A 24403-nucleotide genomic window follows, 5' to 3' on the forward strand; every position below is an offset into this window, starting at 1 on the left:
CAAAACACACGCCCGAACAGGGACTTGAACCCTGGACCCTTGGATTAAAAAGTCCAATGCTCTACCGACTGAGCTATCCGGGCTCAGAATGAGCCCGAAGTCTAAAAACACCTACAATGCTTTCAAGCAGCTAGTAGTAGAACGCCCGAACGGACTTGAACCCTGGAGCCTTGGAAAAAAGTCCAATGCTCTACCGACTTAGCTATGCGGGCTCTGAATAAAGCCCAAAGTCTATAAAACCTACAATGCTTTCAAGCAGCTAGTCTAAAACAATAGTTCGCAAGAATGACTGAGCTATCCGGGCTCTGAATAAAGCCCGAAGTCTAAAAAACTAAAATGCTTTCAAGCAGCTAGTCTAAACAATATGTTTTCAAAGATCCTATACTGCATTTAGCAGCAAGTCAAAAAGAATATATTTGCAAAACAAACGCCCGAACAGGGACTTGACCCTGGACCCTTGGATTAAAGTCCAATGCTCCACCGACTGAGCTATACGGGCTCTGAATAACCCTGGACCTTGAAATATGTTCGCAAAAATCCTATACTGCATTTAGCAGCAAGTCAAAAAAGAATATATTTGCAAAATAAACACCCGAACAGGGACTTGAACCCTGGACCTTGGAATATGTTCGCAAAAAAAATCTATACTGCATTTAGCAGCAAGTCAAAGAATATATTTGCAAAAACAAACGCCCGAACAGAGACTTGAACCCTGGACCCTGGATTAAAAGTCCAATGCTCTACCGACTGAGCTATCCGGGCTCTGAATAAAGCCCGAAGTCTAAAAAACCTACAATGCTAGTCTAAAACAATATGTTCGCAAAATCCTATACTGCATTTAGCAGCAAGTCAAAAAGAATATATTTGCAAAACAAACGCCCGAAAAGGGACTTGAACCCTGGACCTTGGATTAAAAGTCCAATACTCTACCGACTGATCTATCCGGGCTCTGAACAAAGCCCGAAGTAAAAAAACCTACAATGCTTTCAAGCAGCTAGTCTAAAACAATATGTTTTCAAGATCCTATACTGCGTTTAGCAGCATGTCAAAAAGAAATATTTGCAAAATGCAAACGCCCGAACAAAGACTTGAACCCTGGACCCTGGATTAAAAGTCCAATGCTCTACCGACTGATCTATCCGGGCTCTGAACAAAACCGAAGTCTGAAAAATCTACAATGCTTTCAAGCAGCTATTTTCAAGCAGCAAAAAGAATATATTTGCAAAACAAACGCTCGAACAGGGACTTGAACCCTGGACCCTTGGATTAAAAGTCCAATGCTCTACCGACTGAGCTATCCGGGCTCTGAACAAAACCCGAAGTCTGAAAAACCTACAATGCTTTCAAGCAGCTAGTCTAAAACAATATGTTCGCAAAAATCCTATACTGCATTTAGCAGCAAGTCAAAAAGAATATATTTGCAAAACCCTGGACCCTTGGATTAAAAGTCCAATGCTCCACCGACTGAGCTATCCGGGCTCTGAATAAAGCCCGAAGTCTAAAAACCTACATTGCTTTCAAGCAGCTAGTCTAAAACAATATGTTTTCAAAGATCCTATACTGCATTTAGCAGCAAGTCAAAAAGAATATATTTGCAAAACAAACGCCCGAACAGGGACTTGAACCCTGGACCCTTGGATTAAAAGTCCAACGCTCTACCGACTGAGCTATCCGGGCTCTGAATGAATCCCGAAGTCTAAAAAACCTACAATGCTTTCAAGCAGCTAGTCTAAAACAATATGTTTTCAAAGATCCTATACTGCATTTAGCAGCAAGTCAAAAAGAATATATTTGCAAAACAAACGCCTGAACAGGGACTTAAACCCTGGACCCTTGGATTAAAAGTCCAATGCTCTACCGACTGAGCTATCCGGACCCTGATCAAACCCCAAAGTCTGAAAAACCTACAATGCTTTCAAGCAGCTAGTCTAAAATAATATGTTCGCAAAAATCCTATACTGCGTTTAGCAGCATGTCAAAAAGAATATATTTGCAAAACAAACGCCCGAACAGGACCTGAACCCTGGACCCTTGGATTAAAAGTCCAACGCTCTACCGACTGAGCTATCCGGACCTGATCAAACCCCAAAGTCTGAAAAACCTACCAATGCTTTCAAGCAGCTAGTCTAAAACAATATGTTCGCAAAAATCCTATACTGCAAAACACACGCCCAAAGGGACTTCAACCCTGGACCCTTGGTTTAAAAGTCCAATGCTCTACCGACTGAGCTATCCAGGCTCTGAACACAGCCCAAAGTCTAAAAAACCTTCAATACTTTCAAGCAAGCCAAAAAGAATGTATTAGCAAAACACACGCCGAACAGGGGCTTGAACCATGGACCCTTGGATTAAAAGTTCAATGCTCTACCGACTGAGCTATCCGGATTCTGATCAAAGCCCGAAGTCTAAAAAACCTCCAAAGCTTTCAAGCAGTTAGTCTAAAACAATATGTTCGCAAAGATCCTATACTGCGTTTAGCAGCAAGTCAAAAAGTATATATTTGCAAAACACACGCCCGAACAGCGCCTTGAACCCTGGACCCTTGGATTAAAAGTCCAATGCTCTACCGACTGAGCTATCCGGGCTTAGAATAAAGACCGAAGTCTATAAAACCTACAATGCTTTCAAGCAGCTAGTCTAAAACAATATGTTTTCAATGATCCTATACTGCGTTTAGCAGCATGTCAAAAAGAATATATTTGCAAAACAAACGCCCGAACAGGGACTTGAACCCTGGACCCTTGGATTAAAAGTCCAATGCTCTACCGACTGAGCTATCCGGGCTCTGAACAAAACCCGAAGTCTAAAAAACCTACAATGCTTTCAAGCAGCTAGTCTAAAACAATATGTTCGCAAAAATCCTATACAGCATTTAGCAGCAAGTCAAAAGTAATATATTTGCAAAACACACGCCCGAACAGGGACTTGAACCCTGGACCCTTAAATTAAAAGTCCAATGCTCTACCGACTGAGCTATCCGGGCTCTGAATAAAGCCCGAAGTATATATTTGCAAAACACACGCCCGAACAGGGACTTGAACCCTGGACCCTTGGATTAAAAGTCCAATGCTCTACCGACTGAGCTATCCGGGCTCAGAATGAAGCCCGAAGTCTAAAAAACCTACAATGCTTTCAAGCAGCTAGTACGTAGAACGCCCGAACCGGGACTTGAACCCTGCACCCTTGGAATAAAAGTCCAATGCTCTACCGACTTAGCTATGCGGGCTCTGAATAAAGCCCAAAGTCTATAAAACCTACAATGCTTTCAAGCAGCTAGTCTAAAACAATATGTTCGCAAGAATGACTGAGCTATCCGGGCTCTGAATAAAGCCCGAAGTCTAAAAAACTAAAATGCTTTCAAGCAGCTAGTCTAAAACAATATGTTTTCAAAGATCCTATACTGCATTTAGCAGCAAGTCAAAAAGAATATATTTGCAAAACAAACGCCCGAACAGGGACTTGAACCCTGGACCCTTGGATTAAAAGTCCAATGCTCCACCGACTGAGCTATCCGGGCTCTGAATAACCCTGGACCCTTGAAATATGTTCGCAAAAATCCTATACTGCATTTAGCAGCAAGTCAAAAAGAATATATTTACAAAATAAACACCCGAACAGGGACTTGAACCCTGGACCCTTGGAATATGTTCGCAAAAATCCTATACTGCATTTAGCAGCAAGTCAAAAAGAATATATTTGCAAAACAAACGCCCGAACAGAGACTTGAACCCTGGACCCTTGGATTAAAAGTCCAATGCTCTACCGACTGAGCTATCCGGGCTCTGAGTAAAGCCCGAAGTCTAAAAAACCTACAATGCTAGTCTAAAACAATATGTTCGCAAAAATCCTATACTGCATTTAGCAGCAAGTCAAAAAGAATATATTTGCAAAACAAACGCCCGAAAAGGGACTTGAACCCTGGACCCTTGGATTAAAAGTCCAATACTCTACCGACTGATCTATCCGGGCTCTGAATAAAGCCCGAAGTCTAAAAAACCTACAATGCTTTCAAGCAGCTAGTCTAAAACAATATGTTTTCAATGATCCTATACTGCGTTTAGCAGCATGTCAAAAAGAATATATTTGCAAAACAAACGCCCGAACAGGGACTTGAACCCTGGACCCTTGGATTAAAGTCCAATGCTCTACCGACTGATCTATCCGGGCTCTGAACAAAACCCGAAGTCTGAAAAATCTACAATGCTTTCAAGCAGCTATTTTCAAGCAGCTTTTCAAGCAGCAAAAAACAATATATTTGCAAAACCCTGGACCCTTGGATTAAAAGTCCAATGCTCCACCGACTGAGCTATCCGGGCTCTGAATAAAGCCCGAAGTCTAAAAACCTACATTGCTTTCAAGCAGCTAGTCTAAAACAATATGTTTTCAAAGATCCTATACTGCATTTAGCAGCAAGTCAAAAGAATATATTTGCAAAACAAACGCCCGAACAGGGACTTGAACCCTGGACCCTTGGATTAAAAGTCCAATGCTCTACCGACTGAGCTATCCGGGCTCTGAATGAACCCCGAAGTCTAAAAAAACCTACAATGCTTTCAAGCAGCTAGTCTAAAATAATATGTTCGCAAAAATCCTATACTGCGTTTAGCAGCATGTCAAAAAGAATATATTTGCAAAACAAACGCCCGAACAGGGACCTGAACCCTGGACCCTTGGATTAAAAGTCCAATGCTCTACCGACTGAGCTATCCGGACCCTGATCAAACCCCTACAATGCTTTCAAGCAGCTAGTCTAAAACAATATGTTCGCAAAAATCCTATACTGCAAAACACACGCCCAAACAGGGACTTCAACCCTGGAGCCTTGGTTTAAAAGTCCAATGCTCTACCGACTGAGCTATCCAGGCTCTGAACACAGCCCAAAGTCTAAAAAACCTTCAATACTTTCAAGCAAGCCAAAAAGAATGTATTAGCAAAACACACGCCCGAACAGGGGCTTGAACCCTGGACCCTTGGATTAAAAGTTCAATGCTCTACCGACTGAGCTATCCGGATTCTGATCAAAGCCCGAAGTCTAAAAAACCTCCAAAGCTTTCAAGCAGTTAGTCTAAAACAATATGTTCGCAAAGATCCTATACTGCGTTTAGCAGCAAGTCAAAAAGTATATATTTGCAAAACACACGCCCGAACAGCGCCTTGAACCCTGGACCCTTGGATTAAAAGTCCAATGCTCTACCGACTGAGCTATCCGGGCTTAGAATAAAGACCGAAGTCTATAAAACCTACAATGCTTTCAAGCAGCTAGTCTAAAACAATATGTTCGCAAAAATCCCATACTGCAATTAGCAGCAAGTCAAAAAGAATATATTTGCAAAACAAACGCCCGAACAGGGACTTGAACCCTGCACCCTTGGAATAAAAGTCCAACGCTCTACCGACTGAGCTATGCGGCCTCTGAATAAAGCCCAAAGTCTATAAAACCTACAATGCTTTCAAGCAGCTAGTCTAAAACAATATGTACGCAAAAATCCTATACTGCATTTAGCAGCAAGTCAAAAAGAATATATTTGCAAAACAAACTCCCGAACAGGGACTTGAACCCTGCACCCTTGGAATAAAAGTCCAACGCTCTACCGACTGAGCTATGCGGCCTCTGAATAAAGCCCAAGGTCTATAAAACCTACAATGCTTTCAAGCAGCTAGTCTAAAACAATATGTTCGCAAAAATCCTATACTGCATTTAGCAGCAAGTCAAAAAGAATATATTTGCAAAACCCTGGACCCTTGGATTAAAAGTCCAATGCTCCACCGACTAAGCTATCCGGGCTCTGAATAAAGCACGAAGTCTAAAAAACCTACAATGCTTTCAAGCAGCTAGTCTAAAACAATATGTTCGCAAAAATCCTATACAGCATTTAGCAGCAAGTCAAAAAGTATATATATTTGCAAAATACACGCCCGAACAGGGACTTGAACCCTGGACCCTTGGATTAAAAGTCCAATGCTCTACCGACTGAGCTATCCGGGCTCTGAATAAAGCTCGAAGTCTAAAAAACCTACAATGCTTTCAAGCAGCTAGTCTAAAACAATATGTTCGCAAAAATCCTATACTGCATTTAGCAGCAAGTCAAAAGATTATATTTGCTAAAGAAACGCCCGAACAGGGACTTGAACCCTGGACCCTTGGATTAAAAGTACAATGCTCTACCGACTGAGCTATCCGGGCTCTGAATAAAACCGAAGTCTGAAAAACCTACAATGCTTTCAAGCAGCTAGTCTAAATATGTTCGCAAACATCCTATACTGCATTTAGCAGCAAGTCAAAAAGAATATATTTGCAAAACCCTGGACCCTTGGATTAAAAGTCCAATGCTCCACCGACGGAGCTATAGCATTCAGAGCTATCCGGGCTCTGAATAAAGCCCGAAGTCTGCAGTCTAAAACAATATGTTTTCAAAGATCCTATACTGCGTTTAGCAGCATGTCAAAAAGAATATATTTGCAAAACAAACGCCCGAACAGGGACTTGAACCCTGGACCCTTGGATTAAAAGTCCAATGCTCTACCGACTGAGCTATCCGGGCTCTGAACAAAACCCAAAGTCTGAAAAACCTACAATGCTTTCAAGCAGCTAGTCTAAAATAATATGTTCGCAAAAATCCTATACTGCATTTAGCAGCAAGTCAAAAAGAATATATTTGCAAAACAAACGCCCGAACAGGGACTTGAACCCTAGACCCTTGGATTAAAAGTCCAATGCTCTACCGACTGAGCTATCCGGGCTCTGACCAAAACCCAAAGTCTGACAAACCTACAATGCTTTCAAGCAGCTAGTCTAAATATGTTCGCAAAAATCCTATACTGCATTTAGCAGCAAGTCAAAAAGAATATATTTGCAAAACCCTGGACCCTTGGATTAAAAGTCCAATGCTCCACCGGCTGAGCTATCCGGGCTCTGAATAAAGCCCGAAGTCTAAAAAACCTACAATGCTTTCAAGCAGCTAGTCTAAAACAATATGTTCGCAAAAATCCTATACAGCATTTAGCAGCAAGTCAAAAAGAATATATTTGCAAAACAAACGCCCGAACAGAGACTTGAACCCTGGACCCTTGGATTAAAAGTCCAATGCTCTACCGACTGAGCTATCCGGGCTCTGAGTAAAGCCCGAAGTCTAAAAAACCTACAATGCTAGTCTAAAACAATATGTTCGCAAAAATCCTATACTGCATTTAGCAGCAAGTCAAAAAGAATATATTTGCAAAACAAACGCCCGAAAAGGGACTTGAACCCTGGACCCTTGGATTAAAAGTCCAATACTCTACCGACTGATCTATCCGGGCTCTGAATAAAGCCCGAAGTCTAAAAAACCTACAATGCTTTCAAGCAGCTAGTCTAAAACAATATGTTTTCAATGATCCTATACTGCGTTTAGCAGCATGTCAAAAAGAATATATTTGCAAAACAAACGCCCGAACAGGGACTTGAACCCTGGACCTTGGATTAAAAGTCCAATGCTCTACCGACTGATCTATCCGGGCTCTGAACAAAACCCGAAGTCTGAAAAATCTACAATGCTTTCAAGCAGCTATTTTCAAGCAGCTTTTCAAGCAGCAAAAAGAATATATTTGCAAAACCCTGGACCCTTGGATTAAAAGTCCAATGCTCCACCGACTGAGCTATCCGGGCTCTGAATAAAGCCCGAAGTCTAAAAACCTACATTGCTTTCAAGCAGCTAGTCTAAAACAATATGTTTTCAAAGATCCTATACTGCATTTAGCAGCAAGTCAAAAAGAATATATTTGCAAAACAAACGCCCGAACAGGGACTTGAACCCTGGACCCTTGGATTAAAAGTCCAATGCTCTACCGACTGAGCTATCCGGGCTCTGAATGAACCCCGAAGTCTAAAAAACCTACAATGCTTTCAAGCAGCTAGTCTAAAATAATATGTTCGCAAAAATCCTATACTGCGTTTAGCAGCATGTCAAAAAGAATATATTTGCAAAACAAACGCCCGAACAGGGACCTGAACCCTGGACCCTTGGATTAAAAGTCCAATGCTCTACCGACTGAGCTATCCGGACCCTGATCAAACCTTAAAGTCTGAAAAACCTACAATGCTTTCAAGCAGCTAGTCTAAAACAATATGTTCGCAAAAATCCTATACTGCAAAACACACGCCCAAACAGGGACTTCAACCCTGGACCCTTGGTTTAAAAGTCCAATGCTCTACCGACTGAGCTATCCAGGCTCTGAACACAGCCCAAAGTCTAAAAAACCTTCAATACTTTCAAGCAAGCCAAAAAGAATGTATTAGCAAAACACACGCCCGAACAGGGGCTTGAACCCTGGACCCTTGGATTAAAAGTTCAATGCTCTACCGACTGAGCTATCCGGATTCTGATCAAAGCCCGAAGTCTAAAAAACCTCCAAAGCTTTCAAGCAGTTAGTCTAAAACAATATGTTCGCAAAGATCCTATACTGCGTTTAGCAGCAAGTCAAAAAGTATATATTTGCAAAACACACGCCCGAACAGCGCCTTGAACCCTGGACCCTTGGATTAAAAGTCCAATGCTCTACCGACTGAGCTATCCGGGCTTAGAATAAAGACCGAAGTCTATAAAACCTACAATGCTTTCAAGCAGCTAGTCTAAAACAATATGTTCGCAAAAATCCCATACTGCAATTAGCAGCAAGTCAAAAAGAATATATTTGCAAAACAAACGCCCGAACAGGGACTTGAACCCTGCACCCTTGGAATAAAAGTCCAACGCTCTACCGACTGAGCTATGCGGCCTCTGAATAAAGCCCAAAGTCTATAAAACCTACAATGCTTTCAAGCAGCTAGTCTAAAACAATATGTACGCAAAAATCCTATACTGCATTTAGCAGCAAGTCAAAAAGAATATATTTGCAAAACAAACTCCCGAACAGGGACTTGAACCCTGCACCCTTGGAATAAAAGTCCAACGCTCTACCGACTGAGCTATGCGGCCTCTGAATAAAGCCCAAGGTCTATAAAACCTACAATGCTTTCAAGCAGCTAGTCTAAAACAATATGTTCGCAAAAATCCTATACTGCATTTAGCAGCAAGTCAAAAAGAATATATTTGCAAAACCCTGGACCCTTGGATTAAAAGTCCAATGCTCCACCGACTAAGCTATCCGGGCTCTGAATAAAGCACGAAGTCTAAAAAACCTACAATGCTTTCAAGCAGCTAGTCTAAAACAATATGTTCGCAAAATCCTATACAGCATTTAGCAGCAAGTCAAAAAGTATATATATTTGCAAAATACACGCCCGAACAGGGACTTGAACCCTGGACCCTTGGATTAAAAGTCCAATGCTCTACCGACTGAGCTATCCGGGCTCTGAATAAAGCTCGAAGTCTAAAAAACCTACAATGCTTTCAAGCAGCTAGTCTAAAACAATATGTTCGCAAAAATCCTATACTGCATTTAGCAGCAAGTCAAAAAGATTATATTTGCTAAAGAAACGCCCGAACAGGGACTTAACCCTGGACCCTTGGATTAAAAGTCCAATGCTCTACCGACTGAGCTATCCGGGCTCTGAATAAAACCGAAGTCTGAAAAACCTACAATGCTTTCAAGCAGCTAGTCTAAATATGTTCGCAAACATCCTATACTGCATTTAGCAGCAAGTCAAAAAGAATATATTTGCAAAACCCTGGACCCTTGGATTAAAAGTCCAATGCTCCACCGACGGAGCTATAGCATTCAGAGCTATCCGGGCTCTGAATAAAGCCCGAAGTCTGCAGTCTAAAACAATATGTTTTCAAAGATCCTATACTGCGTTTAGCAGCATGTCAAAAAGAATATATTTGCAAAACAAACGCCCGAACAGGGACTTGAACCCTGGACCCTTGGATTAAAAGTCCAATGCTCTACCGACTGAGCTATCAGTCGGTAATCTAAAAAGATTATATTTGCTAAAGAAACGCCCGAACAGGGACTTAAACCCTGGACCCTTGGATTAAAAGTCCAATGCTCTACCGACTGAGCTATCCGGGCTCTGAATAAAACCGAAGTCTGAAAAACCTACAATGCTTTCAAGCAGCTAGTCTAAATATGTTCGCAAACATCCTATACTGCATTTAGCAGCAAGTCAAAAAGAATATATTTGCAAAACCCTGGACCCTTGGATTAAAAGTCCAATGCTCCACCGACGGAGCTATAGCATTCAGAGCTATCCGGGCTCTGAATAAAGCCCGAAGTCTGCAGTCTAAAACAATATGTTTTCAAAGATCCTATACTGCGTTTAGCAGCATGTCAAAAAGAATATATTTGCAAAACAAACGCCCGAACAGGGACTTGAACCCTGGACCCTTGGATTAAAAGTCCAATGCTCTACCGACTGAGCTATCCGGGCTCTGAACAAAACCCAAAGTCTGAAAAACCTACAATGCTTTCAAGCAGCTAGTCTAAAATAATATGTTCGCAAAAATCCTATACTGCATTTAGCAGCAAGTCAAAAAGAATATATTTGCAAAACAAACGCCCGAACAGGGACTTGAACCCTAGACCCTTGGATTAAAAGTCCAATGCTCTACCGACTGAGCTATCCGGGCTCTGACCAAAACCCAAAGTCTGAAAAACCTACAATGCTTTCAAGCAGCTAGTCTAAATATGTTCGCAAAAATCCTATACTGCATTTAGCAGCAAGTCAAAAAGAATATATTTGCAAAACCCTGGACCCTTGGATTAAAAGTCCAATGCTCCACCGGCTGAGCTATCCGGGCTCTGAATAAAGCCCGAAGTCTAAAAAACCTACAATGCTTTCAAGCAGCTAGTCTAAAACAATATGTTCGCAAAAATCCTATACAGCATTTAGCAGCAAGTCAAAAGTATATATTTGCAAAACACACGCCCGAACAGGGACTTGAACCCTGGACCCTCGGATTAAAAGTCCAATGCTCTACCGACTGAGCTATCCGGGCTCTGTATAAAGCCCGAAGTCTATAAAACCTACAATGCTTTCAAGCAGCTACTCTAAAACAATATGTTTTCAAAGATCCTATACTGCATTTAGCAGCAAGTCAAAAAGAATATATTTGCAAAACAAACACCCGAACAGGGACTTGAAGTCTGCACCCTAGGAATAAAAGTCCAATGCTCTAACGACTGAGCTATCCGGGCTCTGAATAAAGCCCGAAGTCTAAAAAACCTACAATGCTTTCAAGCAGCTAGTCTAAAACAATATGTTCGCAAAAATCCTATACTGCATTTAGCAGTAAGTCAAAATAAAATATATTAGCAAACCACACGCCCAAACAGGGACTTGAATCCTGGACCCTTGGTTTAAAAGTCCAATGCTAGACCGACTGAGCTATCCGGGCTCTGAATAAAGCCCGAAGTCTAAATAACCTACAATGCTTTCAAGCAGCTAGTCTAAAACAATATGTTCGCATAAATCCTATACTGCAAAACACACGCCCAAACAGGGACTTCAACCCTGGACCCTTGGATTAAGAGTCCAATGCTCTACCGACTGAGCTATCCAGGCTCTGAACAACGCCCGAAGTCTAAAAAACCTACAATACTTTCAAGCAGCTGGTCTAAAACAATTTGTTCGCAAAAATCCTATACTGCAAACACACGTCCAAACAGGGACTTCAACCCTGGACCCATGGATTTAAAGTCCAATGCTCTACCGACTGAGCTATCCAGGCTCTGAACAAAGCCCGAAGTCTAAAAAACGTACAATCTAAGCCCGGAGTCTAAAACACTTATAGTGCTTTCAAGCAGGAAGTCCAAAACAATATGTTCGCAAAAATCCTATACTGCATTTACCAGCGAGTCAAAAAGAATATATTTGCAAACCACACACCCGAAATGGGACTTGTACCCTGGACCCTTCGATTAAAAGTCCAAAGCTCTACCGACTGAGCTATCCGGGCTCTCCACATATCTTGGAAAAAACCTACAATGCTTTCCAGCAGCAAATCTAAAACATCCGAACAGAGACATGAACCCTGGACGCTACAATGCTTTCCAGCAGCAAGCCTAAAAAAATATATTCGCAAAAATCTTACACTGCTTTGCAGTAGCAAGTCAAAAGACCAGGCCGAACAGGGACTTGAACCTTGGACGCTACAATGGTTTCCAGCAGCAAGCCTAAAAAAATATATTCGCAAAAATCTTACACTGCTTTCCAGCAGCAAGTCAAAGAGTCCAATGCTCTATCGACTGAGCTATCCGGGTTCTGAACAAATCCCGGAGTCTAAAAAACCTACAATGCTTTCAAGCAGAAAGTCTAAAACAATATATTCACAAAAATCTTACACTGCTTTCCAGCAATGCTCTATCGACTAAACTATACGGCCTCTGTACTAAAACCGGAGTCTAAAAAATCTACAGTGCTTTCAAGCAATAAGTCTAGAACAAAATAGCCGAACAGAGACTTGGACCCTGGACACTACAATGCTTTCCAGCAGCAAGTCTAAAAAAATATATTCGCAAAATCTTACACTGCTTTCGAGCAGCAAGTCAAAAAGAATTTATTCGCAAAACACCCGCCCGAATAGGGACTTGAACCCTGGACGCTACAATGCTCTCCAGCAGCAATCCTAAAAAAATATATTTGCAAAACACACGCCAAACAAAACAATGCTCTACTGACTGAGCTATCCGGGTTCTGAACGAAAACAGGGGTCTAAAAAAATCTTACGATGCTTTCCAGCAACAATCCTTAAAAATATATTTGCAAAATACACGCCCGAACGGGGACTTGAACCCTGGACCTACCAACTGAGCTTCCCGGGCTGTGAACAAAAACTGTAGTCTAAAAAACCTACAATGCTTTCCAGCAGCAAGCCTAAAAAATATATTCGCAAAAATCTTACACTGCTTTCCAGCAGCAAGTCAAAACACCCGCCCGAACAGGGACTTGAACCCTGAACGCTACAATGCTTTCCAGCAGCAATACTGAAAAATATATTTGCAAAACACACGCTTGAACAGGGACTTGATTCCTGGACCCTAGGATTAAAAGTCCAACGCTCTACTGACTGAGCTATCCGAACTACGAACAAAACCCGAAGACTAAAAAACCTGCAATGCTTTCAAGCAGCTAGTCTAAAACAATATGTTCGCAAAAATCCTATACTGCATTTAGCAGCAAGTCAAAAATAATATATATGCAAAACACACGTCCTAACAGGGACTTGAACCCTGAACCCTTGGATTAAAAGCACAATGCTCTACCGACTAAACTATCCGGCCTCTGAACTAAGCCCGGAGTCTAAAAAAGTTATAGTGCTTTCAAGCAGCAAGTATAAAACAATATGTTCGAAAAAATACTATACTGCATTGAGCAGCAAATCAAAAATAATATATTCGCAAGACACACGCCCGAACAGAGACTTGAACCCCCGACCCCATGATTAAAAATCCAATGTTCTACCGACTGAGCTGTCCGGAATCACAACAAAAACCGGGGTCAATGCTTTCCAGCAGCAAAAATGTATGAATTAAAAGTATCTCATTTTATGAGTATGAAATTTATATAAATTAGTTTGATTTGGATCTTATCTTAATTTAAAATATTTTAGTAATCTTGTAATGTATACATTCTTATATCTTGTAGCGTAGGGCGGGGCACAAAGGTTTAGACTCTAAGCCAAATGACCTCATCATAACATATAACACGAATCAAACAAACAACTTAAAGTCAGTGAAAATTAATTTACCGAACCCCAGTTAATTCCTTATTATAGAAATATGTTTTTTAAGCCATTTTCCTAAAATTTGTTATCTGTTCCTTTTTACTTCAAAGGCGGAGTAATATAGGGCAGACATCGTCTATAAACATACAATGTTTTATTTTTAATTTTAAAGGAATTTTACAACATAAAAGCTAAATAATTTAATCAATGCAAAATAAAAATGTCATGGACACATTTTTACGAAGATTGCGACATTTATAACATTATTGATCTGACATTTTGTCTGAAATATTCATCAGCAGAGTTGGAATAACTTTTAATTTAATTTATCTCTTACACAAGCTTTTTAATTTGATTTTTGTTTTCTATTTTTCATTGTTTACACCTTTGCCAGGGTGAAGGATCAATTGGTCTATTTTACCCTACTCACTTGAGTTATTATAAGGGTTATATAAAAACATCTGTTGAATCTAATTTAAATATGATAACACATTGTAAAACAACTAAATAACGTATATTTAAAATTTCTATTAAAGTTTCGTAGACTAAATAATGGTGGTCACTAACTACGAACAACGAAAGCAAATACTTTTGTTATAGATTTTTAAACATTGTCGTTTATTTCCTGATAGCGTTAAGGTAGTGGCTGATTATACATCGTTTTCACTCTACTCTCAAATATTGTTGATTAAAAAAATTCTAACTTTACTTGCTTTTGAGATATTGGTGGTAGAATTGTTTTCCATTTTTGATCGCCAAATGGCATTTTTTTAACTTTATTTTATTGAAAGTCCATAACCGCTGGTCCTGCCTTTCCAAAAATATGAACACTTCTTCGTATAGTCAATACAAATAAAATGTTTTTCTAATTTTTCAAATCGGACGTTTCGTTCTCTCAAAAACTGAATCACCATTTGTAGCTCTTTTTGCCTCGTATCTTCGAAACGGCTAGACCTCCCTATGCCTAGAAACTAATCAGCGCGTCTCCTTATCAATACGAATCAAATGTTTTTTAAATTGTTCAAATCGGTTATTTCATACTGTCGAAAATGTCGAGTACATTTGTTTGAACCATATACTTCGATATTAAAATTAAAAAGCTCGGTACGGAATCCAAAAAAATTGAGACAAAATGTGTACACATTATTAAAATCTCTATAAAACATCTAATAATTTGGCGTGCATATGTCTAATAAACATTTTTGGCCGTCAAATGGCATTTTTTAACTTATTTTTATTGAGAGTCCACAACCGCTAGACCTGCCGTTCAAAAATTTGAACAGTTGGTTTTTTAGTCAATATAAATAAAATGTTTTTTGAATTATTCAAATCGGACGCTTCGTTCTCTCAGAGACTGAATTACCATATTTGGTTCCTTTGCCCCGTATCTTCGAAACGGCTACACTTGCCTATACCAAAAACTAATCAGCGCGTCTTATCAATACAAATCAAAGGTTTTTTACATTTTTCAAATCGATGTGTCCGTGTTCCCGAAATCGTCGACGAAAATTTGTATCCGCACACACACACACGCACATATATGCACACACGCACATACACAGACACACACACACATGCATCCATTTTTTCTAAAGCATGCCAAAATATTCAGAAACCTTTGAAACGTAAAGATATATAAAAATTTTCATTTTCGATTTTTTTGTGATTACTATAACTTACCCTACGTGAAGTTAATAAAACTTTGGTACAAATTCATTTCGAGAATGAAACGCAGATTAAGCTGGGTGATAAAAAGACTCTGATTAAATCTTGAGTATGTAATGTAACATTGATGTGGTACTGTAAGACACGTCAAAAAATCATTTCAAGTTTGATTGTAATAAATTACTCCATCACAAAGTTAGTCGAATTAATGAAAACAATTTTTAAATTTCTCGTATTATTATAGAATTTTCCCACGAGTCGATTACTGTCAGTCCGATTGCCAACTGTATTGAAAGGCAGCGGAGCGTTCACGCGACACGATCGAATCCGGAATCCGTAAACTAAAATGCAAAGAAACGGCGACTAATAGAAATTTCATACAAAAAGAAATTCGAGACGAGACTCCAACTAGAAAATTGTTATCGGAATGCTCAGTTTCGATATTTACATCGGTATATATTTTGTGCCTCTACTGTTAGCAAGTATAATAAATAAGTTGTAACTTTGAATTTATATTTTAATTTTGAAATAAAACTTCTTTAGACGTGACTAGGGTGTAAATCCGTACAAATGCAACGGAAGTGCGTTACGGCCGAGTCGAGTGCCAATGCAATGATTTGTCGTCGTGTATGTGAAGAGATCTATCGTTGTATGCATACCGGCATCAATGTTGTATGCGTACCGATATCAACTAGAAAATCGGCATAGATAAATAAACATTTTAAAGTTACATCGTACAATGCATCGTGATTCAATGAAAAGCGCCTGAATCCGAAAAATCACCTAAAACCCTATCTTTGAAAATAATAAAGCAAATTAAACATTGATTAGAAATTATTTCTATATTATTCGCAGTTTTAAAATGAAAAATATTTTTTAGACAAGACAGATATTACACCTGTTCAAAGAATGAGATTATATCGCCAGCGAAGCAGTAAAAAAATGCAAGCAGTCAACGAATGTATGTTAATTTTAATTACATGAAGTTCTTCAAACACAATTATATGATGAGTAAAATTGCGAAAACAATATTTGTTTAGGCGTTGTGCAAACGAATATTATAGACACTGATAAATGTTACCATATCACTAATAAACATCTTAATTGTTATATAATGTTTTCATTTTTACTTAAATGCCATCTTGTACAGGAGCAAAAAAGTTTTGCTTCAAATGCGCACTCTTTTTTGTTTATTTAGTTTTTTATACACGTTACAGCAATCAGAACATTTATATGTTCTATAAGCTGTACTGAACACTGCTTATTACTAAGACGAAGTTGTTGTTAGTAGGCAATCCATTGATTGTGCTTACTCTATCTGATATACAGTTTTAATTTTTATACTGAAAACTATTAAAAGACAACCCATCGGTCGTCAATCTAGTTACAATATTGCATCAATGCCGAATTAAAGGCTTTTTTCACATGGAATCATATTGTACTCTATATTTCCAAGTAAAAACCGTTGCTCTACTGCTTGTCAACAGGCTGCTCGATGCAGGTATCGAACCCTGAACATCTGAATCAAATCCCGTCACTCTTAACCGCTTACCTACTGGCGAGTCCAGGTTTAAATTAAATTTATAAAGAAAGAATGAGTAATTGTAACGCGCTGATAAAAATGAAATTAGCTAACTAAAATTTCGAGACGGGTAGAGCTATATATATATACAGGGCCGGTCCTACTTTGAGAAAAATGCAAAAAATACAGGCGCACGCCTAAGGGAGCACCAACACGAGATTCGGATGTAAAATGTCTTTGCATCTTTTACTAATCTTTGGAGAATATTTTTAAAATCCGTTAAAAACTTCAAATTACGATCTGATACACGATGGAATGCATACAATTCGGCCCTTACAATATCAATTAGGAGAAGTTTACGATGCAATTTTAAATAACAAAAAAATAAATTAAAATACCAGTATTATGTTCAATAATGAAAGGTTTCAAAATATTAATATTACACATGCGTTAGAAATAATTGAAATTTTAAAAGTGTTTTTGCAAGAAATATTAAACATACTGAAATTTTTGGATGTTCTAAAAAGTTTGGATTGAAAATAAGAATTTTAAAATAGTGCGACCAAGTTAAAAGACACAACAATTTGATTATGAGCACCCGCTGATTTTTCTTTAATATCACTACTCTATAAATATTTTTATTCTATTTTTGCTCAGTTAATTGCTTTAGATCATCATTAGAAAAACTAGCTGCTGAGCCTTATATATTTCTTTAACAACTTACAGTTTTAGCTAATCTAAATCAGATTGTTTCACTAATTCTCCTATTTCATGAATATTTTGAGAATTTCTGAAGGGAAATAAAAAAGAATTAAACCGAACGGGAATTAGTTTCATATATCGGCAAATTCATGCAATTTGTATTAAAGCAAAATTTCAAGTATACGTTGTTTATTTTAATTTGTTTTTAAGTATTTATGAAACGAAAACATATTGCGAATAGTTCGGATGCCATACTATATAAATAGATTTACCTTTTTTGTCATTGCCTAAACCCTAAACAACGTGTACATTTCCTTTATCCCGGCCTATCGCAATCGCATCGCCAACATCCCGATCAAAGGGTTGTTCCCTAGACAAACCCTCTGAGTAGATGCTTCCAAGTTTTCTCTTATACCTTCATCTGGATTTATTTTGCATTGTAAAACCCCTTCAGTACCGAATCCGGCAGATAAGTTATTTGAATCCTCGATGGTGATTACTTGGCGAATATTCTTTTTTTCCTTATTCTTGAATTTCGCCACCTCAGATTGTTCCCTGTGCGTTGACAGTTCCGGCCGACAGTAACATGTGTTTTTTTCCTGGTGTGGTATGTATAATTTTTTTTTTTTAATTAATTTTTCAAATTGTTATATTTTCAATTCTAAAACTTTTCCTTATATTGTGAATTTCTTTTAGCTGAATGATTAGACATATATATGTATATATATATATATATATATATATATATACTAGCAAACCCGACGAACTCCGTTTCGCCACCAGATGGTTTCGTGAGAAAGATGAAGAATTTTTTTGTTTGTTTTATATTTGAAAAGGAAAAATTTGATTTTATTATACAACAGTAATTTATTTCGATTACAAAAATGGAGTGTTTTTTAGTTGAACTTTTCTAAGTAAATGAAAGTGAATCCGCAAATTATCCGTTTCATTGAAGTGCTCTTTGGTAAACCACATTTTTTGTTTTTTGGTTTGACGTTAACACAAACAATGCGGATGGTTTTCCAACTCGTGAACAGGCAACGTATAACTGCCCATGTGAAAAACAATGATTTTCTAAATAATCTATTTGAAATTTATCCCGCAAACACTAAGCGATTGGCCTTGCGACTTGTTATTGCGAACTGGAAATTGCAATCGTTTGAAGTCAAACGGAAGACCAGTCGGAATCATTGGTATGTCACCAAATTGCCAGCAATTTTTGATTGAATGGTGAAATTCAGTGCGTTTACATCATTATTCTTTGCGGCAAGAATTGCTCGTTGACTTAACCAAGCATAATTCTGATAATTCTCACCAATGTCATTACTCGAATTTTTAATTACGGTGCGTGAAGTTCCAGCAGCTTGCATCAAGGCACGATGCCAAGCACAATTAATCTTCTTAGCTATAAACCTTGCGGAGCCCAAGACCTTTCAAACGAATGCAAAATTGTCGAAATTGGTTCATGCGTTCTGGAGTTATTTTGTCAGGAAGGAAAACCCGACTTATTTTTATATATATAGAAGATAATCTGTTTGAAATTATTTAAAACAATTATTGATTATTTTTATTACTCGTATTTTTAATTACGGTGCGTGAAGTTCCAGCAATTTGCATTAGGGCACGATGCCATGCACCACTAATTTTCTTAGCTATAAACCTTGCGGAGCCCGAGACCTTTCCAACGAATGCAAAATTCTCGAAATCGGTTCATGCGTTCTGGAGTTATTTCGTCAGGAAGGAAAACCCGACTTATTTTTATATATATAGAAGAAGAAGATAATCTATTTGAAATTATTTAATACAATTATTGATTATTTTTATTACTCGTATTTTTAATTACGGTGCGTGAAGTTCTAGCAGCTTACATTAAGGCACGATGCCATGCACAACTAATTTTCTTAGCTACAAACCTTGCGGAGCACCAGACCTTTCCAACGAATGCAAAGTTGTCGAAATCGGTTCATGCGTTCTGGAGTTATTTCGTCAGGAAGGAAAACCCGACTTATTTTTTTATATATAGAAGAAGAAGATAATCTATTTGAAATTATTTAATACAATTATTGATTATTTTTATTACTCGTATTTTTAATTACGGTGCGTGAAGTTCTAGCAGCTTACATTAAGGCACGATGCCATGCACAACTAATTTTCTTAGCTACAAACCTTGCGGAGCACCAGACCTTTCCAACGAATGCAAAGTTGTCGAAATCGGTTCATGCGTTCTGGAGTTATTTCGTCAGGAAGGAAAACCCGACTTATTTTTATATATATAGAAGATATATATATATATATATATATATATATATATATATATATATCTTATATATAAAATTCTTCTGTAACTATGTATGAATGGTTAATGTTAATCCTTCTAAACTATAATTCAGATTTTCATGAATCTATAATTTGTAGATTCATAGAAATATAGTTAGATTGTAGAAATAAATGGAAAAAATTACAAAAAACCGCTTATCATTGTTTGCCCTTGAAAATATTTAAGGCATAGCTTGACATTAAAAACAAAAGAAGACTGTCATTTGCCAAACATTTCCATACACTTATAGGCTAAGACAATATTAAAATATAATATATTTATGATTATGAATAACAAAAATGTAATGACTACATCATTATTGCCAAAGAGAAGCTGAGATGTACCTAAAATTAAAATAATTTAAGATTTACAGTCAACATCTGACAGGTGATGCAGTCTGCGCATGCGTCTGTCAGTGATCGCACATCAAACTTAGCCTATTCATTAATTAGTAATTCACTTTGACTGATTATTATTTTTTAACTTTTAAATGCAGTCGTGTTTTGCCTTACTTTACTAAATCACGATACAAAAATAATTTATTTTTTCAAACAATTATTTAGAAGTTTCATTGTGTCAAAAATTCATATGTTTGGCATTGGATACGAAATATTTACTCAAGACAATGGAGCATTTTGGGTCTGAATATTTTTAATGTGCTCCAATTTGCATGAAATTTTGGAATTAGTTTCTCAAGTTTAAAAGTAAAAATAATTTAGAATCATTTGCCACTTCCCGAGATCTCTTTTCAGTGGTGCAATTGTATCTCTTTCAAACTAACGTCGGATATCGATAAAAGAACTAATTAGAAGAGAAAAATGTTTAATAATGTTTTTCAAAAAAGAAAATACTTTTCAAGTTACTGGCTACTGAAAATTTGTTGTTTTTTGCGTTTTTCATCGTTCTTTTTGCAAATATTTCTAAAAATATACATTTAAACGAAAATCATGTAATGAACAAAATTATATCAATCAAAATCCTAATAAATCGGCGTTCTATAAATTGTTCTAGGAACAATATTAGGCTAGATATGAAAATGGGGTTTTATAGTACTCAAAATAAGTTTTAAAATGATTACTTCTGCGTGTAAAATGAGTGAGCTATCATGCAGATAAAAGACGCATACAATATTTTTTTCGTTTAAAGCAAATAGTTTTTGAGTGCCATTTCTACCAAAATTAAAAATAATCGTATTCCCTCTGGAATCAACTTGGTTTAAGAGATCTAAAATAACGATTTCCAAAAAGCTCATGATTTCATGAAAAAAAAATCTATTTAAAAAATAAAAGCTACGTATATAGGTATATAAATGAAAATTCAAGGTCTTTTACTGACCAATTATTGTTTTTTATTATTTTTCTGTTACACAAATATTGAGAGTGTCCAACCAGAGTGTCTTTCGAGTCATCGAGCCATTTCAAAATAAAAGAAGTTACGGTAAAATTTATGATAGAGAAAGTTGTAGCTCATTTAATTACCTTTAAAATAGTGTATTGCAAGTACTGATAAAATCAGAATTAAAAGAGTTATAATTCAAATAATCCGGTGGGTGGTGACGGAGTGCAAATTGTTTTCACTTCTGAACTTAAGATTAAGATTAGCCTATTTCCGACACACGGTTTTTCTTCTCCATTTACTGCAATAATTTTGTTGATCGTAGGTTGAATAGAGCACATGTAAACAGGATTTGACAAATTAATTCACTTCAAATATAAACTTAAGTAATCATATACATTTATTTATTAGTGAGAAAGATGTAATTTAGATATAAAAATTACTAAAAGCTAGTTAAAATATGGTACAAATATATAAAAATTATAGGCATTATGGACGCCATTATTTTGGGTAGAAAAAACCTATGTGATATTGTACCTTTACCGGGAATGCTATTTATTAATTCTTTCTGAATTTGTTATACCCCTTAGAAGACTTCAATTTTCAACACGTGTAAATTATGGTATAAATCACAAAGGCAGGCGATGATTTTTTGTGTGATACATTTGGAAAGTCAATGTTTTAGTCGTGAATAAACAAAAAATCATTCATTTTTAATACACATCTACAGGTATGACTAAAAAATTGTATAACCCTTGACATTAAAATAAATTGAGCTATTGGAAATAAATTTGTACTATAAATTGCAGTGTTTAATTTTTATTATATAATTTTATTGAACATAATTTAATATTTGTTAAAGGGATAATTAAAGTGTTAACTGTGGGAATTGAGAATCATCATTTTATTTGAAGCAGTTCTACATTCACTCAATTATTGATGTAAATAGTAATTCAAAAAACAATAATTATTAATTTTAACTGAACGGTAAATATTAGTACAGGATATTGAAAAAATGCAGAATTGGGTACAGGACAACGTCTGTCGGGTCATCTATTATATATATATATATATATATATATATATATATATATATACCCAGTGGCGTCGGAAGCAAATTTTTTATGGATGGGCTCGTTTTTTTAGACATATTAGGTAATATCATTTTTTGAGATTCATAGGTGGGCTCAAGCCCACGCAGCCCACACGGTTCCGACGCCACTGTATACCCCCTTTGAAAACAGAACATGAGTTCAATTATCTATATAAAAACTAATTGCTGGTAATTAACCGTTAAAGATCAACTAACAACAAAATAATAAACAAAGTATACAAGTATCTGTATACAAGTAACAGTTATTATCGAAACATAAATCGAACATAAAAACTTACTTTTGACCCTGTAATGGCAATGCGGCCTACAGCTCGTGTTAATGTTGTTAAGGCAAATTACTTCCCGTACCAAAAATTATTATTTTTTTTTAAAACGATTAACATTTTTGAAAAAATTTTACTTCGAAAAAATTAGATTTTTGAAAAACTATAAATTTGACAAAAAATTACTTTTTTTAGATTTTTTTTTTATAAAAAAAAGTTTTCTTTATTTTGACATATTTTGGAAATTCTGAACTTTTTTTTAAGCAATAGTACTGCTAATTTGAATTGAATTGCGCTTTATCTAAAAGACAATATTAAGAGCTAAAACTTTGAGAGAATTGTTTTTTATCAATTTGGAATCATTTTAGCCCTTGGGAGCAAGCAAATTCGAAAATGTCCATATTAAGGACCACCCTAATATATATATATATATATATATATATATATATATATATATTGCTGTTTGGCCATTACAATTTCCAAATAATATTTCTCTTACTAATAATTTATTAAACATTATTACTTTAGTTAAAATCTTAGGTGATTTAATTTGTAAAATATAGTTCATATGGCATATATATCACTTCCTAATATGAAGCAAAATATATTTACTCCCGGTAGATATTTTTTTGGAATTCGATATGTCATTGGTCCATAAAAGCTTTCTGTGTCAATGCAAATCGCATTCATGTCAGACTTTTTTGTTTTATAACATTCGCTCACACTTTGCACCTAAAATCGCATAAAATTGTAATCGTTTTTTTCTTTTTGCTACACCATTTGTATTTACCAAATTACCAATATAATGCTTTCATTTTAATAATTTCATCTGTATGCAAATCAATTAGTGGCATTTAGATATTATAGCTATATTGTTACAGTACAATAGTCAATATGATAGAACTATTATATAATAAAATCATATAATATCAATAAACATCTTGCCTTAAATTTTAAATTATATTTATCTTATACTGTTTGATATTTCAGTTCATATTAATGAAAATATTATATAAGACTTTGGAAAATTACTCAAAGATATTGTTATAAAAGTATATTATTATCATTTAGTCCTTTATTGGTCTTTAAATTGCTTTATTACACTGTGCAATAAAAATGCGAAACTCATACAAAGCAATTTGTAGATACATTCTGTTGATAATTCTATGAAAAAAGAGGATTTTAGCTTTGAGAAATAAAATCCTACAGAATATGGTTGAAGAAATAAGTTTATAAGATATTGTAATAAGTGCTAACTGCATAATGCTTAATAATGCGCGATTGTAGAGATTTGGCAACTTTTTTGGCAGCTTTTAGTTTTCAATTTTTTGAAAAAAAAATAGTTATTTACATCTATTTATATATATTAAATGTTTTGAAAACTTTGAAATTATTTGATTTTTGAGAATTTTGGATTTCTTGAAAAAAACTGACTTTTTTTAAATATATATATATATATATATATATATATATGTATTTCCTTTTTTTTTTGAAAATTAAAAAAAATTTTCAAGCAATTGTGCTGCGAGGCTATTTAAATATTGAAACGCGCAAGCTCCTCGTCACAATCTAAAGATTAAACATTATGGATATTTTTAAAATTTCTATAAAATATCTGATAATTTGATGCGATTTTGTTTATTGATTATTTTGGACAGCCAAATGACGTTTTTTTTTTTACTTTTTTCATTAGATCTCCAACACCGCTAGACCTGCCTTTGCAAAAACTTTATCAGTTCTTTATTTCGTCAATTCAATAAGTGGAATATTTTTTGAGTCATTCAAAATTTATCAAATCAATCCGTTCTCTCAAACACTGAAACAATAAAATTTCTTGCTACA

General features: G+C 36.2%; 28 non-coding genes across 28 annotated transcripts; all 28 read right to left on the reverse strand.

The window, feature by feature from the left end:
* Positions 1-9: 9 nt before the first annotated feature.
* Trnak-uuu lies at positions 10-83 on the reverse strand. The gene has a single exon. It is a non-coding gene; the product is annotated as a tRNA-Lys (tRNA).
* Positions 84-690: 607 nt separating this feature from the next.
* Trnak-uuu lies at positions 691-762 on the reverse strand. Its single transcript has one exon. It is a non-coding gene; the product is annotated as a tRNA-Lys (tRNA).
* A 469-nt stretch (positions 763-1231) lies between these two features.
* Positions 1232-1304, reverse strand: Trnak-uuu. The gene has a single exon. It is a non-coding gene; the product is annotated as a tRNA-Lys (tRNA).
* A 300-nt stretch (positions 1305-1604) lies between these two features.
* Trnak-uuu lies at positions 1605-1677 on the reverse strand. The gene has a single exon. It is a non-coding gene; the product is annotated as a tRNA-Lys (tRNA).
* An 835-nt stretch (positions 1678-2512) lies between these two features.
* Trnak-uuu lies at positions 2513-2585 on the reverse strand. Its single transcript has one exon. It is a non-coding gene; the product is annotated as a tRNA-Lys (tRNA).
* A 126-nt stretch (positions 2586-2711) lies between these two features.
* On the reverse strand, positions 2712-2784 carry Trnak-uuu. The gene has a single exon. It is a non-coding gene; the product is annotated as a tRNA-Lys (tRNA).
* A 126-nt stretch (positions 2785-2910) lies between these two features.
* Trnak-uuu lies at positions 2911-2983 on the reverse strand. Its single transcript has one exon. It is a non-coding gene; the product is annotated as a tRNA-Lys (tRNA).
* Positions 2984-3020: 37 nt separating this feature from the next.
* Positions 3021-3093, reverse strand: Trnak-uuu. The gene has a single exon. It is a non-coding gene; the product is annotated as a tRNA-Lys (tRNA).
* Positions 3094-3444: 351 nt separating this feature from the next.
* Trnak-uuu lies at positions 3445-3517 on the reverse strand. Its single transcript has one exon. It is a non-coding gene; the product is annotated as a tRNA-Lys (tRNA).
* Positions 3518-3708: 191 nt separating this feature from the next.
* Trnak-uuu lies at positions 3709-3781 on the reverse strand. The gene has a single exon. It is a non-coding gene; the product is annotated as a tRNA-Lys (tRNA).
* Positions 3782-4440: 659 nt separating this feature from the next.
* Trnak-uuu lies at positions 4441-4513 on the reverse strand. Its single transcript has one exon. It is a non-coding gene; the product is annotated as a tRNA-Lys (tRNA).
* A 127-nt stretch (positions 4514-4640) lies between these two features.
* On the reverse strand, positions 4641-4713 carry Trnak-uuu. The gene has a single exon. It is a non-coding gene; the product is annotated as a tRNA-Lys (tRNA).
* Positions 4714-5139: 426 nt separating this feature from the next.
* On the reverse strand, positions 5140-5212 carry Trnak-uuu. Its single transcript has one exon. It is a non-coding gene; the product is annotated as a tRNA-Lys (tRNA).
* A 701-nt stretch (positions 5213-5913) lies between these two features.
* On the reverse strand, positions 5914-5986 carry Trnak-uuu. Its single transcript has one exon. It is a non-coding gene; the product is annotated as a tRNA-Lys (tRNA).
* A 125-nt stretch (positions 5987-6111) lies between these two features.
* Positions 6112-6184, reverse strand: Trnak-uuu. The gene has a single exon. It is a non-coding gene; the product is annotated as a tRNA-Lys (tRNA).
* A 285-nt stretch (positions 6185-6469) lies between these two features.
* On the reverse strand, positions 6470-6542 carry Trnak-uuu. Its single transcript has one exon. It is a non-coding gene; the product is annotated as a tRNA-Lys (tRNA).
* Positions 6543-6668: 126 nt separating this feature from the next.
* On the reverse strand, positions 6669-6741 carry Trnak-uuu. Its single transcript has one exon. It is a non-coding gene; the product is annotated as a tRNA-Lys (tRNA).
* A 297-nt stretch (positions 6742-7038) lies between these two features.
* Trnak-uuu lies at positions 7039-7111 on the reverse strand. The gene has a single exon. It is a non-coding gene; the product is annotated as a tRNA-Lys (tRNA).
* A 314-nt stretch (positions 7112-7425) lies between these two features.
* Trnak-uuu lies at positions 7426-7497 on the reverse strand. Its single transcript has one exon. It is a non-coding gene; the product is annotated as a tRNA-Lys (tRNA).
* A 273-nt stretch (positions 7498-7770) lies between these two features.
* On the reverse strand, positions 7771-7843 carry Trnak-uuu. Its single transcript has one exon. It is a non-coding gene; the product is annotated as a tRNA-Lys (tRNA).
* Positions 7844-7969: 126 nt separating this feature from the next.
* Trnak-uuu lies at positions 7970-8042 on the reverse strand. The gene has a single exon. It is a non-coding gene; the product is annotated as a tRNA-Lys (tRNA).
* Positions 8043-8483: 441 nt separating this feature from the next.
* Positions 8484-8556, reverse strand: Trnak-uuu. Its single transcript has one exon. It is a non-coding gene; the product is annotated as a tRNA-Lys (tRNA).
* A 700-nt stretch (positions 8557-9256) lies between these two features.
* On the reverse strand, positions 9257-9329 carry Trnak-uuu. Its single transcript has one exon. It is a non-coding gene; the product is annotated as a tRNA-Lys (tRNA).
* A 588-nt stretch (positions 9330-9917) lies between these two features.
* Positions 9918-9990, reverse strand: Trnak-uuu. The gene has a single exon. It is a non-coding gene; the product is annotated as a tRNA-Lys (tRNA).
* Positions 9991-10275: 285 nt separating this feature from the next.
* Trnak-uuu lies at positions 10276-10348 on the reverse strand. The gene has a single exon. It is a non-coding gene; the product is annotated as a tRNA-Lys (tRNA).
* A 126-nt stretch (positions 10349-10474) lies between these two features.
* Trnak-uuu lies at positions 10475-10547 on the reverse strand. The gene has a single exon. It is a non-coding gene; the product is annotated as a tRNA-Lys (tRNA).
* A 296-nt stretch (positions 10548-10843) lies between these two features.
* Trnak-uuu lies at positions 10844-10916 on the reverse strand. Its single transcript has one exon. It is a non-coding gene; the product is annotated as a tRNA-Lys (tRNA).
* Positions 10917-11409: 493 nt separating this feature from the next.
* Positions 11410-11482, reverse strand: Trnak-cuu. The gene has a single exon. It is a non-coding gene; the product is annotated as a tRNA-Lys (tRNA).
* Between the last annotated feature and the right edge of the window lie 12921 nt (positions 11483-24403).

Source organism: Ctenocephalides felis, unplaced genomic scaffold (assembly GCF_003426905.1).
Source record: "Ctenocephalides felis isolate EL2017-DRISC unplaced genomic scaffold, ASM342690v1 CF-g0.4_SCAFFOLD_01886, whole genome shotgun sequence".
NCBI classification, from domain to species: Eukaryota; Metazoa; Arthropoda; class Insecta; order Siphonaptera; family Pulicidae; genus Ctenocephalides; species Ctenocephalides felis.